Genomic DNA, 20,582 nt, shown 5'->3' on the forward strand with positions numbered 1-20,582 from the left:
ACTTTTAGAGTAAGATAGACGTTTTATACGGATAACTTATCTACTAAATAATAATTAACCGCCTCTGCATAAATAATATGATAAAGTGATAATGTGTATCAGAAGCTTTTGAACTTTTTTGAATTATATCGAAACTTACACGATAATACCGGCTTACACGTGCATTTTATTATTATGGCCACGATAATACGTACAGTCAGCAGTAAATTTATGCACGTGTACACGTGGTATACGTGTATCATGATATTGTGTTTTATTTTAATTCAAATATATTGCACGTCGGTCGCTAACAGTCTATAAAAGATAGCAGCAATATAAAAAAATATAATACAATTACTAAAAAGTACAAAAGGTAGTATGATTGCTTTGATATAGTTCTTTTCACATTGTGAAAATCTAATCGAGGCAATTCTTTGGTACAATTTATTAATTTAATAACGAAAGTACAGTAGCCGTAACGACGTCGCTCGGCGAAAGCGCAACGATTGTTAACATCTAAAGCCTTAACTCAGGCTACAGTACCCGTGAATGTAGAGCAGTGGGAGATATCAGAGCTTTAACCGATATCTATGAAAGCTCGCTACCAGACCGGCAGTCGGCCCCTAACTGTGGCGTAGAGCAGACTCACAATATCGCGAGCTTTAAGCTTTCGCAAAATATAAGCACGAATACGCGAAAGCCAGACGAACTTACAGCATCTGTCAAATTAATGGTAATCGTAATATCAAATAACCAATTATTCTTCTCTGACTTCTTACACGAGAACAGTATAATAATGCTTTGAACGATCTAATATAATTTTTTTATTCCAAATTTAATAAGTGATTTTTTATTAAAGTCATATTATATTTTTAATAGAAAAAAATGAGCTGATGCACAATTTGATTTTCATTTATATTAAAAAACGTTTTATTTTTATTTTTTTCTTTTTAAGTGATTTGATTTTTTAGTTAAATTAATATGCTTACTAAAATTAATTTTTGGAAGTTGTGATGGGTGAAGTGAAGTTTGACTTTAGAATAATTAAAAAATATATTTATGATTTTGCAATTTAAAAACTTTAAACATTAAAAAGTTCAAAGATGTACAGCTAACTATTCAGTGGCATAGTGACTTTGTAGATCATTATACACTATTTATTATCGAGGTGTTAGAAAACGAAGAATATTATCCTGATTCTGCCGAATGTAAGTGATTCTTTATTAAGATTTATAATATATGAGGGGTGTATTTTCAAAGTGAACTTATTCCACTACTACTTGACGAAAATGAGATAAGAATGCCAGAATTTAAAGGATGAAATTTTTAAGTATTTTTTTGTATAGAAGAACCTAATAACATTCAATGCAGTAAAAAAATCAACTTGAAAATCGGTGTTAGTTACAAAAGTACCGAACTTATTCCAATACAAAAAATAAATAAAAAAAACACCGTAAACAGTTTTTTGGCTTTTGAAAAGATTTGTTGAAGTGGAATAAGTTCACTTTGAAAAAAGACGCCTCATAATATAGAATAATACATTTATGCGTAATCTATCGTAAATTTATAATAAGAAAACAATGAAAATTTTGATGGACATACAACCTTGTTTTTGAAACGATGATGAGTGGTAAATTTTACTATTGCAGTTTATATTATCAGGATGTAGGTGAAATTTAAAGGCTTACAGTCTTGCAATGATAAATTTGATTAAATAGATAGAAGCTGCCAGATATCATAATATATATTAAATTTAGGATAGCATAAGTCAATCCATTTATATATTATGAATACAACAAATATTATTTTTAGTCATATTTTAGTTGAAAAATGATTTTTTTTTTAAATACGAAATATTATTTAATAGTAAATTAACAATACACTACGTCTACTTTGAGCTACGAGGATCATAAATAATATCTAAATATAAAAGTATATATTATAAATTAAACATTTTTGTAATATTTAAAATGATTTATTGTTGTTTAATTTAATAAAACGCAATTTTTATTTGTAGTACTTATTCCACTTTTAATCAATAGATTAGGACCGGTTTCAACTGTCCCTTGATTTGAAAATGTCCCTCTGAGACGGACGAAACCGGTCCTAATCTATTGATTAAAAGTGGAATAAGTACTACAAAAAATTTTCGTTTTATTAAATTAAAACAACACTACAATGCAGTTCCACCATGAATTGACAGTTAACAAAATAAAAGAAATTAAAATCATTTAAATAAATGTGTAATAATATTATTAGATCGGCATATAAATTGAAAACAACTATAACCTTGTCACTTTGCTATTGAATTTTATATTGCTTATATTAACCACATTAATTCACAAAAAATAGAACCTTTAATATTACGGATAGGGGTGTATTTATTTTAAATTTTTATAATTAATTTGTATGTATAATAATTAAAAGGTTGCCATCATCGGGGCTTATGTTGTATTCTCTAATGAATGCAATAAAGATAAATTAAATAAAAAAATGTACCTACAAAATACATTATGCTGAAATTATTAAAATAAATTATCCACAGCCAATAATTGTCCTCTTGGACGAATATCCATAAACGATCTTAATAATGAATACAACCAGAAAAAATTAATTTTTATTATACTATTTAATAATATTATGTAGTGAGAATTTTTTTACATCATATTAATAATACTGATTTATTAAATACATCATCCAACGACATGTCCTTATTTTCCAATAAGATGCAACAAATTACACGTATTAAATAAACATTATAATGACATATTGAAATGTGTCATTTCAGTATTAAACTATATTATACTTAAAATATCACTGAGCGTTGAAATTACTTTCACAACTATTATATTACACAAGACAACGATCGAAAAATATTTAAATTTGTTAATATATAGATACTTATATTACTTACTTACTTTATTTTATGTGATACCTATAGCATGTAGATCGCTTTTGTAGCTCCGTATTAAAATGAGGGAGGGTCGATTCCAAGGTGATAGGACTTTTGACGTTGTCTCACAGGAGTGCGGAGTTTTGCACTCTATGGTGTCATTCAAAATACATGTCTCAACAAATTGAGCGTCTTCGTTCACGTCACGAGTGTTTGTAATCATGATCAGATTTATAAAATAATTGATTATTAAAATATAATGATTCCTCTCCACAATTTTAAAAATTACTTCTTTCTCACATTATATTGCATGATTTCTAACTGACAATTTCTAAATATCTCTAACAATATTATAATAAAAGGTGGATAAATAATATTTAAATGAATATGTGTGGTTATTGTAAGAATTAATTTTACAATCTGAGTAACAGGTCGTGTATTAAATAATTTTATATGTGATTAAATTACATATATATTTTACCAACCGTTAATGAATCAACAAACTATCAAAGTCATGTCTTTTGAAGGGGTGTTTATATATATTGAACTTTAGCGTGTAAATTTAATACGTCATGTAGTTAAATATGTTGTAGGGGTTTGGAAAACAATTTAATTGAAAAATGGCTATTGTATGTACGGTTTTCATTTAATTTATTTTTAGAAGAAAAATGAAAATACACATTGAATCGGAAAATAAGAAAGCAATCTAAAAATGAATAATGGACCAATTTTCAGGAAAAACCTTTTTATTAACATATATGAGAGAATTTTCGTAGCACATAAAAAAGTTCGCATATGTTTTTTACAATGGAAAATATTCAAATAGTTCAAAATGTAGATCCATCCATTCACATAACCCATCATCAAATACAATGGATGGCCGATAAATCAGGCATAAAAAAATGTTATGCATTTGTAAAAGAAAATGTTCGCTGTTACCCATGACCTTATTGCCAAGTGCCTCTATTGGGTATCAATAAATAAATCATTATGTGAGAAGCTTAATTTTGAAAGATTTGATTTTGACTACCCATCTAAGAGTAAGCTGCTAAAAAATCAGCAAACGTCGGGCCAATATTCCATAAAGCTCGAGTGATTAATATATAAGAAATACTTGTATGTTAATACATTCTTTACAAACACGATAAGCATTCTACGTACGAGTATTATTAATAATGAAGTATTGTTTCTTGGTAAAAATACAAGTCAGTTAATAAAATTAAATAATAATACAATTAAGTATTATTATCAGTATTTTTCATGTACTATTTTTTTAATATTCATTAAAATAAATAAAGAAAATGTGCAAAAAGTAAAACGTATGTAATCAACGATTATAAACACCGTGAAAAAATCTTAAAAAGTTTGATCGAGTAGTATTCGAACTCTCACGATTCACTGAGCGTTCTTATCATTTAAGTTGTTGATCTACCTGCCTTAAGTAAATTAAATGAATAAATCCGTTTTATTTAATGTTGTTAATATTTTCAATATTAAGTATATGAGATACTTAAATCTGGTGTATATTCAGTATTAAACAAAAGAAATCTTGAATACAGAATTGATAAAAATAAAGTTTTGCGGTTATAGGTATGTATACGTGTTATATAAATATATATATTATGTGGGATTATTTGTGGATTGGTTATACTAAAAAATATTATAAAAAATAAAAAAGTAGGTATGTATCATTAAGAATATTATTGAATATTAATTGTTAAACTAACAACTTTTAAAGATTGATATCATCGATATAATATCTCATACGTTAACTCTATTAATTTCCATTGTTCCCAGAATGGACGATTTTACACATCTTGAGTGTATTATTTTTATTGTTTATAATTACTAATGATCTATTAGGTTTTACGATTTATTATACGCTTTTCAAGTGTATTATTATTCATAAAGTATGGGTTTTTTTACAAACACTTCAACTATTCATAATTTGTTTGTTATATATTTTTTGTATTGGATCCTTGACTTAATAGGCAAGTGATTAGTTTTTACCTACTTTATGTTATTGATTTATTATATAAGCTAGAGTTAATAGTGTTCGTTGTCAGTGTGTGTTTGTTTGCTTTGTGGTGAGTATTACAGCGCCTGAAGATGCCGAAAGGCGAAACCCAGGTCGCAAAAAATGACTGAAATGGAATAGTGTAAAACTTAAATCCGTTAGAAAATAATATTGGTTTTAGCTTAATACTGTTAAGTTATTCTATAAAATGTCCTATTAAAATAAAACACATTGTGTTTTGATACTAAAAACACATTGTTTAATAAATTTAAATGTCCGTTTTTATCTATTTATAAGAATATTTTCAAAATGTATCCTGCTAATTGGATGATTTAATTAAATAATGTAGAATAATCAACATTTTTTAACTATTAAATATGAAAAATATTATTAACATAATTTATAAATTTAGCATACACGTGTTTTTGAAGGCGTGACTTTAGTACAACGTTGAGAAAAATCAAAAACATTATTGCAATAAATAATTTATGAATACGCTCTATCTGCAGTGGAAATGGTGAAAAAAATACAACACACTTGGGACCGGATGTGGATGTAGAGAAATATATTTTTGTCCTACCTTCAAAAACATCAAAATATATGTTATATGAGCAGATAAAAAAAAAATTTTTTTTTTTGCAAAATCCGCAACAGAGGCTCAGTCCATCAGGAGTTCGTTTTTCGTCCTTTTGTTTTAAAAAGACGAATAGTCGGTTGTCTTTTTTTAAAATTCCATAGAGAATTGTTTTTCTGTCAAGTCATTTCCCATTGGAAGATTAAAAAAAAAAGCGCGAACCGTGGGGTCTCCCATGCCACGTGAATTTAATTTCACCGTTATGCTGCTTATATTTTTTTTGTATTTTTTTTCAAGTCGGTTTTTTTTCATTTGCTTAGGTGTCGAATTTAATTTCTTTATTGTTGTTGATAATAAATGATCCCTGAAAAACAAAATCGTACATTTAATACTTTCAATTATATTTTAACCTCCTCACTTGTAAAATAAATTACACTTATTTTATTTGGATTACTGTCTCATAATAAAATATCCAGTCAGTTTAATTTTCTTTGCATTTTTTTCTTATTTTTAAATAATACAATTCACGTCTTTGTAAACAGAATTGTATCACCACATACATACTTTTCGTTATTTATCTTCTGAGATATTTCTTATAATAGAATATATTATTGTGTATATTGAAATCTTTGTAGTGTAAGATTTAATTTTGTTATTTAGATTATTTTACATTTCAAATAACCAAATACAATTATTTGGGATAATATTATTAATATCAAAGGTTTAAAAAAGGCCTAAATTAATAACTAAATTTTATTTATTTTTAGAAAGAGTTACTTATTCCACATTATATATTATTATTATATTTCAAGTCAATACGTTGCTTATGTCTTGTACAAATTTGATAATCTCATGGTGGAGTAGTGGCAAAACGCCCATATCTGATACCGAATTAAAATTACATAGATTGTTTTAATATAAATATTTCATTGGCTTTGGCTAATGGCTAACTATTTTTATAAAAAAAAATATTTTGTTAATATGGCTCATATTATGATCTGCTTGGGAGCAAAAATAGTATTTTATATAATTAATCTTACTCATATAATAAGGTTCAATCAAATTGAATATGTTTAAAATTCACATTTTAAATGATTAAACCATTTTAGATCTTATAAATAATTACTAAAATGTGTTTACTAAAATGAATAAATATAAGTAATGTTAGTTATTCCGTCAAAACTATTTATAATATAAGATAAATAAGTATCATCATGACTATCTAGAATTGTATATGTAGGACTTTTCTCGCAGTATCTATGGTGGTTAGTTAGTAAAATGGCCCGCTCTAAAACTGTGGATCCTGCCTAGGAAAAAAATACATGCTATTTTTCAAATTTACGTTTAATCCAGTGCGAGGACCCTTTCAATGGGATGAACGAATGGCCTATTTATGTAATTTAAACTGTGTGGAAGTCAATATGCACTATTTTAGAGCGAACATGGCATTTTTATTCACATTTTATCTGTCATCGTGTGTTTATCCTACCATTTTCTCAACGTTGCTATATGCTTAAGTGCACAGTCAGTATGTATATAATATATTATAGTAACACATTTCAGCTTTGTCCGTTATAATTTTGAAATCATGTAGGTCTTGAAGTTGTCAAAAGGCGAAACCTAAGTTGCTTAAAATAATTTTAATTGAATTTTATAATACTCTTACTAGTCGATGTTATTAATTTTAAATAAAATATATATACGAAAAACTCAATAGGCTTTACAATCCAATTGTGCAAACCATAACTTTATAAACAGAAAATTTACCAATCTGCTGTCACGCGTATAAATACTATATTTGCAATATATATGTGTTTATAATTTAATTTTATTGATCGCATTTTTTTCGTTAAAAATATTCGAATATTCGTTGTGATGGAGTTTTTCTGAATAATTTGATCAAAAACCTGGCATCGGGGTTTCAAATGTTATTTTGCCAGAAATGAACCCCGAAACCAAACGTCTTGCATTTTGGAACAAGACCCGGTAAGAAATTTTTAAAAATGCAAGGATTCACCAACTCTGTAAACGATAAAAGCATTTCATAAATATTATAACAAGCCTTCACAGATCAATTGGCAGACCTGGCGGGTGGATACTTTCACTAAATAAGTCCGGGCAGTCTAAGAAACTAGAAGAGAATTATTTTATTTATTTCATCATCAACCAGGCTCGATCCACTACTAAATGAAGGCCTCCTCTCATTACTTTTACTCTTTTAATATCTAGTTGGTGCTAACATTTAGTGCTAACACCGCGACTGGCGCGGTTTGGAGCAGTTAACGTATTATTTAAATGTGGTAATTAAAATGTAATTAAAACTACAGCAGTGATTGTGTTTGTACAACCGTCAATATATCGGGTTTTAAGGCAGTCCTTTGATTGTTTAGTACTCATTGAGTATCAATTTATTATTTTAATTAGTAACTACCTACTTGTCAACCAATATGTTAGACCCATTGCCGTGTCGTAAGACCTTCGACTTATATCACATATTGTACTCTTGTCTGCATTTTGATTTATTAAGTTATTTTGTGGTCACATTAAGCCCAATTAATATCATCTCTTGTCGTGTTGCGCTACCCATAGTTGATTTATTTACATTAAAGGTCAATGTTTGATATCTATAATAAGTGGGAAACAGTAGCAAAGAGTACAGGTAGCCTGCATTAGTTATACTGATATGATTTGCCTAGAGTCATAACTCACATTTTGCGTTGCTATTTTTGAGTTAAATACACCAAGTGATTCCGAAGGCATTCATCTATATAAAGAAATAATTACAAGATAATTTTTTTTGTATACCACGTTTTTAAATTCTGTTGAATCAAATAAACTTGACAATTCTATGTGTTATTAAATACTTTTTTAATTTTTTTTAATGAATTATCCCATCAACTTGAAAGAAAATGATCAAATGCGTAATAAAAAGAGCAATTATAAGAAATTTTCAAACATTTATTAATTGAATAACATATATGAGATTTTTAAAACTTGTACTTGATATGAAGTAAAAAACAAATAAACAAACAAAAACAAGAAAGCGAGATAATTCTTTTTTCAAAATCGTCGGACGCAGTTACGCAAAAGTGCAAGCATCGAATTCGATCGAAGCGCCACCTTGCGGATTTTTTCCGAACTAACTTTCCATCCAAAACAGAATTAACTGAAAATGTATTCAATTCTGTATGGCTAAAAGTAATAAAAGAATGCATTGTTATCGTGTTCTGATATATTCTAAAAGTTTCAAATGTCTAGCTAGTCGGGAAGTTAGTTAAAAATCTATTACATGGCTTGTACTTGACAAACAAGAAATCGTGCTAACAAAAACGTGGTAAAATAGTTGGTTGTCAAAAGTCACTTTAAACCATGTGAAAATTATTGACAAAGTTGACTGTTGGTGTCATACCTCACATTTTTCAATGAATAATAGAGTTCTGTCATCAAGGCCTTTCTAACCAAGCAAGAAGCTCTATTTCTTATAGTGTGCTATGTGTCTGCAGCCTTAGGAGTACAATATATCATCATGTATGGCACTACGACCCTTGGTAGGTCTTGGCCTCTTTCAAAAACTTCCTCCATCCTGGACAATTCAGCGTCGATACTCTCCAATTGTTTTGACTGAGCATTTTTAAATCTCCCGTGGCACAGCCCAGCCATCTCAATTTCGGCCGTTCAGGTCTACTCTTGCCATCGGGGGTTGTATACATAGCCAGCCTCGCCGGTATATCCTCCGGCATTCTATGCACGTGGCCGATCCAATGCAGTCTCTACATTTTCATATGCACGTGATCTTTTCGCCCTCATAAAGTGTGTATAGCTTCTCATTATACTTTGACCTCCAAATGCCACCTTCTTGAATAGCCCTAAAGATTTTTATCAAAATTCTCTTTTAAAAGATATCCATACTTCTCTTATACTGTTTGCTGAGTGCCCAGCATTTTGATCCAAGAGTATAAATAATATATATTTAAAAAAAAATATTGTAAATCGATTCACTCACTCACTCTAATTACAAAAAATGGTGCTCTGGTGGCTTTTTGCAATTGTCTCAAAACACGATTTTTGAAATATGTGAGTAAAGACTACAGGCAACTTATATTGTGTTTAAATAAACTTACAATACAAATTGCAGATAGTCTTGATTAGTTTTTAAAATTCAATTTTGTATCTTATAACTATAGTAAGTATATGTGTCTTTGCTTTAAGCAATATTTAAATAACATCATAAACAGTCATCACAGACAAGATAAACCGCGGTATTAAGCTATTAGAGAAAACAATTATCCCGGCTTAGAGAAAAATCGCCGTCCCGCGGAAGCCTCGCTGAAAACATTTTTTTTTATATTATTAGACGCTAAGAGAAAAAAAAGGCCCGATAATAAATTCAAGGCATTTGCCACAGCTGTTTTTCAGTAGTCGAATATTTTTTTCCATCATAAACCAGCGCCTCAGCCAATGCCAATGAATAAGATAATATTAATGGGCGCTGTAAGTTTTACAACAGTACTGTCAGAATTTTAATACATCGTCGATGTTCTAAGAAAAAATCTTAATTAATGAATTTAAATAAATCTTCATTGACTGACACATTACAAAGTTATTAGTAATAAATGTGTAATGCACCTGTACATTGCTGACTCAAGTATGTTAATCTAAAGATGGCGGTGACATGTATCAACTTCTTTTTTCTTCTTTCGACCATGTCTGATGCTAATAGGATCATATGGGCCTCCACAGAGTAGAGGTTTGTATTAACAGATTTGTTTTTTTACGAGAAATGGATGTCAGCTACTTGCTCAACCTTTTAGGTCCATACCCTGACAGACACAAATTGAAAAACAATATTAATAGGATTAACAATAATAGGATTCGAACCTGGGACCCACGGCATTATAGTCCAACGCTTAAGCCACGCGGCCACCGTCAACATCAACATATTAACAAATATCTCGTGTTCAGAAAATTGTACGTATACAGTTGGCCATCTTACAGTTTACCGTGACATTATTATTATAGGTATCAAAAATACACGGTCATATAGTATTAAAGTCAAATTTGTGTCGAAATTAAACATATTAATTAATTAAAAATGCGATTAAGTAGTATAAATCCATAAGAATGGTTTTCAAACAAAGTTATTTTTGTTAATTCTAATTTACTACAGTCATTCATATTGACAGATGTTTCGGGCTATAAACCTCTCTTTGGAACGGTCGATTATAACTGAAATTAAACATTCGTATAACCGGTTATCACTTTCGGGCTATTGTGATGAGTTAGACTGATTTGGCGTCACAAACTGGCCGCCGGGATAACTGAATACCGGGGAAATGAGGCGCCGCACGGTCGAATTACATGTAGAAAGGAATAGATTTACGTTACTATTTGGTAGAGAAAGTAGACAAGACAGTAATATTTAATTAGAGCGCTGAGTGGTAGGTATTTAATAGCCAATAGCTTAAATATTGTCGTCATTAGTATGTCTTCCGTAGCATAATGGTTGAATGCGACGAGTTTGGGGCGTTTACCCGTTGGAGATGCCGGGTTCGATTCCCGACCGGTTGGCTTACTTTTTTCAAAAAAAGTTTTTTCTATTGGTTGTGGTATACTCTCTCAGTTAGTGTTTTTCTAAAATTATATAAGACAGTAATAGTTGTACCTAATATATTATATAAAGCAATATGGTATATATTGAGATATTTGTTTTAAAACCACGAAATAAAATGCTTATAAAATAATTTGATGCATATGTATTTGCTAGATGACAATGAAATGCATGTTTGAACTTATTCCTTAGTGTTTACATGAGTATTTGATATGTTTTGTTTCATAATTATTGATTAATTGAATTTACATTGTGACTAAATAATTAAGTAGTTTATGCTAAGTCATGGTGGTAGGGTATTTACCCAACAATATAATATGTTCATATTTTTACATTGGATGTGTATTTACTATTTAGCATAGTCTTTATATTGTATATTTTGCCACAATTAAACACCACGAGTGCGTCCACAATTTCTCCGATGTGCACAATCGAGTTATTTAGGTTCATCATAAAATTTTGTAGAAATATCTACATCACATTAGAGATTTTTAACTTTCAACCAAAACGACATAGCACATTGGATTTTTTTTCAATGTTAAAGAAAAGACACCAAAAACTGATTTTTGCAAAATTGGCACATTATTTCGCGTGCAGCGACGCGACGTCTGACTCTTAGCTAGCTTAGCTTATAAAACTCACGGTCTCTGTGACGTTCGTATATGTCAACGTTTTTCAAAACCTTACTCTGAATAAATAATTAAATAGTCACGAATTATATAATATTTAAAATTTGCAGCTGACCTACAACTATGTATTATCCGCATATATATTATATTTTTTCCATAACTATATTGGTGATACCAGTATTTTCAAGACATTCAGCACTTTGCAGTATATCACATAAATAATGTATAACATAGATGTTGGCGTTTTTAGCAGTGGACTGTAATTTGAAAGATGCTGATGGTGGTTAGTGGATTACGGATCTAGGGGTGGGGGCGTTACACAGGATGCCAGATAATCACTTTTATGTTGAGAGGGGTGGCGCACTGGTGCGATGTTCATGCAATCATGCACTGGTAAATGGATGGTACACTTTTGATGGATGATATATGAGGTTGATGAATGATAATAGACACGACGTTCAAGCTAACCGTAACAAATTTAGTGCAACGAATGTCAAACAGATACTTTTGTAGCTACCGACGGTGAAGCTATAACAAACTTGCCCACGTCCGTTTTCGAGATATCACTTGAGCTAACTGCATATTATTCAATTACGGTCGGCTAATGACCCGTAATTGCTCGTGGTCTGGTCTTGTAACAATAATAAATAAGGGATTTGGAAGTAGGTGGAAAGAAAGGAATGAGGGCTAGCATATTTGGCCCAACCAATAGATACTATACTACTTACTTTTTAGCACAATATATAAATATTGTTTTTTCTACACGTATTTCAATAACATAGTAAAAATTTTCAAGTACCTACCTACATTTAAAAAAATCATACAATATAAGCGAAACGCATGTCATATATTAAACTATTTCAAATGTTTAGTCAACGTCCGTGTGTTAATAATAATTTGTCAACTGAATATTCTTAACAATATAAACACATTATTTTCAATTACTCTGACTCTGCAATTTGATGTGTAAAGAGGTTTCTTAACAGATTTTATTTACGAGAGATTAGTTAGCAATTGCTTTAACTTGTTATGCATATTATACTAGTCTAAACACAAATTAAAATTAAAATAAACAATATTATGTGAATTCCAGACCCAGAATTCAAACCCAAGACCCATGACATTATATATTATATATTAATATAAAACAATATTATGTAGTACCTACTCATTCTACATAATGTAATTGATTAAATTATATATTAATTACACTTTAGTTGATTATTTATATGCATTTATACAACACGATGTATGTAACTAGAATTATGTTAATATATTTTTTGTACTGCTTTATCATTTTAATCTTTTTTTTGATAAAAAATATAAAAAAAAATATATTTTTTTAAATTATTAATAACCACGTCCTTGATATTTTGTACAAGATGGTTGTAGGTGATTTTTGAACAATCACAAATACCCAGGTTTTATAAATATATTGTGACCTCACCGGCAACCAAACTCAGAGCTCGCAGATGGAAGGCCAGCGCCTTATGCACTGCACCATGAGAGCCGCCTGTATTTTATATTATCTTCAATAAAATAGCTTTTAAATATTTTTTCAGGATAAATAGGTAAAATAATACTTTTAGTTTATAAAAGTTATCATAACTAATCTAGAATATTATTAAATTATGTGGAATAAGTACATTAAAATTATGCAATGCTTTATTATATTTTTATAGTAATATATTCAATATTTTAAGTAGGTATTTCAATTTTAATCAACCTTACCTTCAGAGACTAATTATTAAATAAAACTAAAAAGAAAAATTATTATTACACTATGAGTAAATAGTTATGTAACCATAAATATCTTTTTAATGGAAAATAATAAAGAGCATACCTTGTAACTGGAGTTGAAATTACAATCCATTATCTTGGATGCTTTATTTCTACGCAAACAAATAAGAGTATTCATGTTCATTAGGACCCTTGTTCAAAAATTTTAATTTACCGAGGCCCTAAAATATTTTACACATTCAAATTTTAATACCGTGAAGGATTAAAAATTAACACAAAGTTTGTAGCGGCTTAAGCTGGATAACAACTTTGGTAATGATAAAATAAATCTTTTATACACACAGGCCCCTTAAGCTGTTTAATTGAAATATTTGCCAGAACCTTGTAAGTATCCGATAAAAATGTGAAAGGGTACTCACATTCTAGAGTCGAGAGCTAAAGTGGTTCTTCTGCCAAAAGTCACCCTTTTGGCAGGAGAAAAAAACTAAAAAATCTGATTACCATATAAATTATTAAGCCAACCATATTTTATAGTGAATACACAAATAATATAATATTATCGTCACTTCAATTAATACTACAAATAGGTTAATTGATTTTCACTGTTTTTGAGATGGTTAGTGAATATGATTCTACATTAATTTCCTTCTCTACAAAATGATAAAACTAGGTAAGTTAGAAGTTAATGGGAATTATATTAATTTTGTGTTTTAAAATATTAAATAACTTTGAAACCATAAATGCATTAAATAAATAAAATAATATATATACATAATTTTTTCATATAATTGAACAATATTATTTTAATTGTTCCCAATTTTTATTTTAAATAATGATTATAGCCTAGATGTATGTTAATCAAGTAAAGTTTCAATTTAATTTTCCCAACAATGACCAAATCAGGGTTATCTACCTGTAGTATTGAGGTGACGATATTATTAATGGAATTGCAAGCAAAAACAACGAAAGTATTTTGCTTTTTCCTCAACTAAAAATACGTTATTCACGTAACACACTACACCTCTCAGGTCCAGTATTGTTTAAACACTCGGCAATAATATTTATACTATACAAACTGTTCATTTTATACAAATTTGTATATTATAATCATTATGAAGTATTTAAAATAAATGTTATGTCTGTAAATATAGGAAAATGTTTCTAAATTCTTATTAGGTAATTTGAAAATTATTCAGAAATGAATTTTGTATGTAGATAATTATTAATACCTAACTAGTATTGTTATTTCTTCGTAGAAAGGAATGGTAGTCGAATTAAATAACTTCACAGTTATAACATATTACTATGTTTCATGTATAATTTAAACAATTAAAAAATAACAAATAGTAATGAATGTGTTTTCAATACGAAGTATGTTCAAATTATTATAAAAATGTTTAATACTTGGATGCGCTTTTTGAAGTGGACTGTAATTTAAAGATGCTTGTGGATTACGGATCAAGGGGGGAGGGTTTAAACAGTGATTCAATCTAGGCACTAACATTTGATATTGAGAGGGCTGGCGCGCTACAACTTCACGCACTCACGCAATAGTATACTTATTGACAAAATAATTAAATATAATTTTATTATTTGACAAAAGTTGTATATAATATTGTAAAGAGAGCAAGAAAAAAATGTAAAATTAAATAAAAGACGATATTTTATTTTCATTTTAAAATTATCATAGAGTGAGAAGTTTTGAATGCATAACATTAGATTTATCAAAAACCAACATCTATTATGGACAGTTCATGTGATACCAGTGGCGAGAGTTGGAGGTAGGCTTTTAAGATTCGACATAAATAGTGCACACTAAACCTTGTCAATCATATTTATTTGTTTTCATTGAACTAAGAATATAATTTGCAAATGCTGCTGGTTAGTTTTTTTACATAAATAAAAAAAATCTCTATTTTTTTGAATTTGTCTGTTTTTACCTTGATTTAATGATTTTTTTAAATTTCCCGATTTCTCGAAAATTTTCGAGAATTATTTTCTGGAAATCCCGAATCTCGAGAATTCTAAATTTCATCATTTCGGGAATTTTCGAATCTCGAGATTAAGATTTTCTCGGGAAATACCCAACTCTATAAATACGACGTATGGGTCAATAAGTACAAACACTACGCGTTTATTAATGGTTCATAAGGATAGCGTGTACGGGGAAAACTTGTAAGCAGTAAGTAGCAGTGATCGATTGGAAAATTAGATCGAGGAACCAGGCAGAGTGGAAGAGCCTGTTTGAAAAAGTTAAGTTCAGCCTCGTGCCGTAATGCCAGAGAGGAATAATCAATATTTATTGCTGTGCACAGTAATCTAAGAAATGATAAAATATTAAATGTTTTTTTAAACTTACGTATTAAGATTAAAATGAAAATCTGTCTCAAAATACAAAGGAATTTGGACAATAAGTGATAAATATGGCATAGTTTTAATAGGCATTAAAGATATGTACAATCAATGACCAATCCAGAAATAATTTATTCAAAACAACAAAATTTTCAACCGCAAGTTTTAGCATATTACTAGAAAAAAGATAACCGCTTTAAACTACGACAAAAAGCTTCGAAAGCTTTTCAAAGTAATGGCAAGAGACAAATTTATCTTAATTCTATAAGCTCAATTGAAATGTTGACAGCTGTTGTGGGATAAATTGCTATCATCGGAATATCTAATCTAACATATCTTAGTACCTTCATCGGTAGAGACTTTAAGTGTAATGTTCGTAATATATAATACTATATTGTTTAAACACAGGAGCAAATTTATTCATTAAATTAATCATTCATCTACTGATTCATTTCCAATAAAATAAAGTTTGAGATATTTTTTCGTCTTATTTTTGTTGTAGGTGTGTAGCAAATGTGTAACAATTATAGTTCATTCAATTTATATCCAATTCCATATAAATCATTTTAAGCAACCCTGCTTATCCTATTGGTATCTTAACACATTTACTGCTAACTTTACTAATTAATTACCACATTTAAATATGTTAATTATATCTAATGGCCAACTAATGCAAACGCGCCAGTCGCGTTGTAAGCACTAACATTAATTTCACTAATGGTTTTGTAAATGTGTTTAAAAATTAATAAACATAAAAAAAATTAACAGCACTGCACATGGACGTACTGAAATATGACTTTATTGTAAAACATTAGAGCAAGAGATTTAAAGAATACTATTTTATGTAATAAAAATACTTTATGCAGTCATCAAATGTTTAAAATAAATTATATAAATAGATAATATACAACGTTTTAGGAATGTCCAGGGCTGTGCTTTAATAAATACCATAAAAGCTCCATTTTGACCTACGCTGAGCATGTGGCCCCTTAAGTGTGGAGAAAAATGCAATAAACTTAAATATATTGTATTAAGAGTAATATGATATTTTCAATAATTACGATAGTATTATAATATTTATTAAAGCCTGCCACGTAAACGTAAAAAACATGCATGTCGTGATTTTGTACGTATTATAACAAAAAGTACGTATGGATTCTGGTAGGGGTCGGCATGTGGAACCTTGCTAGTATTATGAACTAATAATGTAAATAAACTTGATATTGTAGGAACATACGTTTTATTTATTTTTTAAATTAAGTTGGACATAAAAAAAATATAAACAAAATAACCCAAAAAATAAGACGGTAGACTAGTTTATACTATATGTCATATCAGGTCTCCAAGCAGATGAAATGGTAATTGCTGGATAAATTCTGGAATACAGTGGTGTCCAGGGATTCTTAACAGAGACGTCGTAATTTCTCTGGATAGATTAACTTGTTAACTTCAATGTATGTGTGTAAGCAGCGAAAAACTACAGACCGATGGGTGAAAAGGGCTACGGGAGGCTTTTATCTAGTAGTAGATCAACCTCGGCTGATAATGATGATTGAGATCAGAAAACAGCTATCTTTTTTAACTGATTCAGAGTTTAGACTAAATACCCAATGAATTATAATAAAGTATCAACGGTAAGAATGTCGTACTTAGAGTGTACTTATTCAATACTGGAACTAAATCAACAATTATTATTAAGGGGGTGTCATGCTGAGCGTAGGTCAAAATGGAGCTTTTATTGCTTTTTCAAAGCATGATCTTGGGCATTCCTTAATCGTTGTAGATAATCTATTTACACAATTTTTAAGCCTTATTATCTTTTATATTTATTTTAAACATTTGATGACTGCATACAGTATATTAATTAGTTAAAATAATATTCTTTTAAACCTCTTGCTTTAATGTTTTAGAATATAGTCATATTTCAGTACATCTATGTGCAGTGGTGTTAACATTTTTTTGTGTTTACTATTTTTTTAACGCATTTATAAAACCATTAGTATAATTTATGTCGACATTATTATAGTGAAATATTTACGATAAAAAATTATATTTATAATCTCTGTGATCCCAAATTTGACAAGAACTAGGCATTATATTAATAAAAAAATAGGCAAGATTAACACATTTGAATATAATTCTAAAGAAACTAATTATAAGCTATGTTTTTTACCATTCAAGTGTGATAAACATCCTACGAATAATGATTGCTTTATAATAATTATTGACCTAAGAAAAAGGTAGTGTTTTTTTGAAATACGCCATTTATTTTGGCATTCCCCGGTGGTTAAGCTACAACATACGGCCGTACCCATAAATTGACATACTAAAACTGAAGTAAGGTGTTCGTGTAAACGGTAATAAATGTGAAAAATCTTAACACCACTGTACATGGATGTACTGAAATATGACTATATTCTAAAAGATTAGAGTGAGAGGTTTAAAAGAACACTATTTTATGTAATAAAAATACTTTATGCAGTCATCAAATGTTTAAAATAAATATAAAAAATAATTAGGCTTCAAAATTATATAAATAGAATATCTACAACGTTTAAGGAATGTCCAGGATCATGCTTTGAAAATACAATAAAAGCTCAATTTTGACCTACGCTGAGCATGTCTGCCCTTAAGAAGTTTACATTATTTTATGGATTTAAAGCGATTACAATTACCATATATTAATATATAACAAAGGATTTTGGTAATCATTGATGTAGACTGATTGGTTTAATCATTTTTGATATCGTGTCAACTTATGTACATGTAAAAAAGCATTTGATGACAGTATAACTTTATGCTATCAATCTCGCTAATTGAAAAATTCCAGCTGAGTATTACTGACGATTATCAATCATCATTAAACATCCATTACACACAGTCATTCAATTAGAAATCACACCGTCTTGACTCGTCATTGTCTGTCAATATGTCACTTCAATATATTGGAGATTTATATTGGATAAGTTACTTACTAATTGTACTAAATTACTTACACGATTATCTTGTAAAATAGTAATTATTGGTGTATGTTGTTAACTAAATAAATAAGATGATCGTCTGTATTTATTATATAAATATACCAGAATAAATTTTGTAGTAACCTAGCTGAGAACTTGTATGTTATATATCCAAAAATAACTCTTTCATTATTTTAACTGTAAGAATTAGAAGTAATTTAACGTAAAATATTAGTAGCATTTCTATACTGAATGGGACAAATCTGTGTTCATTGAATATTTTTTAACATGACATATTATAACTTTAATCTATTATATTACGTAAAAATATACTCATTCAATTATTAAAATGCTACATATTCAAATCTAGTAAAGGTATATGTAAATTATTGAAAGTTAATTTTATTGTTAAACTATATGCAAGTTCAATTATTACCCGTTTAAAAATGAATGTTAATAAAAATCTTGACGCCGTCTTCTTCGTTTTTATTTTACTCATAACAATAATGTCAAATTATAAATAAAAATCATTCAAAACATGACATATAAAAAAAAAATATTATAAGTAAAAAAAATTCAAACACACGGAGTGAATTAAGTTAACCCATTTGTAAAAGTTTATAAAAGAATATCTACCTAAACTCATTAACGTTAATATAAAAATATCCAAAGATATTTAAATGACGATGTTTAATGTGATTCCAATTGTCATTATGAAATACGGGTTTGTTCTACGTCTTGGAAGAACAAAAATGACGTATTTCGCGAACACACAAGTCAATATTGCCAAAAATGGCTGAGTTTTAATAATTCGGAGAAAAATGTAATACAGTATGTAATATGTAGCCCACCATGGTTTTTTATTGAACAAAAATAAAATTCAGTTGGGTAGAGTCTTGAATAGTACCCATACCCATCCTCTTCACTCTCATATGTATTTTTATCTAATACGGGCCCCAGATATTAAATGCGATCTGAAGCTATTAATTAAATAATAAATTATGAAGAATCAATGTTAGTACGTACGTATTATGTTGGTATCAAAAATTATAAGAGTCATAGATAGATTTAATAAAGATATCTTCATTTTTAGAACACAACATCTAAGAAAGTGAATGAGGAAGTCTATCAAATAAAGTCAAGGATAATACATATTTCTCAATATGGTCTTAAAAATATTCTAAACCCCATTCATCATTTTGGTGGTACATCAACTGATACAAGGCACAATTAATTCATCAACATTAAGTTTACTCTTAACTTAGTTATTATTAAGACATACATAATTTTTACAACACTTTTGAGAAATATAATATAACCAATAGAAAAAAAAATCTTATTTTTAAAAAATATGACACCCAGCTGGTTGGAATCTTCAGCGAGTAGCTAGTACCGAAAGCACTTCAGAGAGTATTGTTAGAACCATTAGTTAAAATTAGTCGCAATTAGATATGATTCCTATAAAATAGTGGTCAATGCACGTCGGCGCTAATCCCAAGAGATGCAGGTTCAAATCCTGTTGGGCAGTGCTGGGTGTCATATATTTTTCAAAAAAGATTTTTTCTATTGGATATATACCTATTTCTCAGAAGTATTTTTTAAGTATTGTAGGTATCTTCAATAAAAAGAATGTTACATTCTTAAATCTTGTGAATTATTCATTTTAATAAAAAAAAATAGTTAATTATATTATAAAGACGTTTTAAGAGTCATTTTCCAATAATTTTGTATGTCCAGATTAAAGGTAATACAGTATATAAAATAATTATAAAATAAGGCATCTACATTGGTGATTTCCATATTTCAAAGAATTATTATTTTAATAATCAT

General features: G+C 28.8%; 1 protein-coding gene across 1 annotated transcript in view; it reads left to right on the plus strand.

Annotated features, from left to right (window-relative positions):
* The first annotated feature begins 1,040 nt into the window (after positions 1-1,040).
* Positions 1,041-20,582, plus strand: part of Oct-TyrR (Octopamine-Tyramine receptor) — a 605,240-nt gene continuing 585,698 nt past the window's right edge. The window contains exon 1 of the mRNA XM_085941807.1: positions 1,041-1,187. The gene's annotated coding sequence lies outside the window, so the exon portion shown is untranslated. The remainder of the gene's footprint in view (positions 1,188-20,582) is intronic.

Source organism: Rhyacophila brunnea, unplaced genomic scaffold (assembly GCF_057557595.1).
Source record: "Rhyacophila brunnea isolate RB1 unplaced genomic scaffold, BYU_Rbru_1.0 scaffold_14, whole genome shotgun sequence".
In the NCBI taxonomy this organism is placed as follows: domain Eukaryota; kingdom Metazoa; phylum Arthropoda; class Insecta; order Trichoptera; family Rhyacophilidae; genus Rhyacophila; species Rhyacophila brunnea.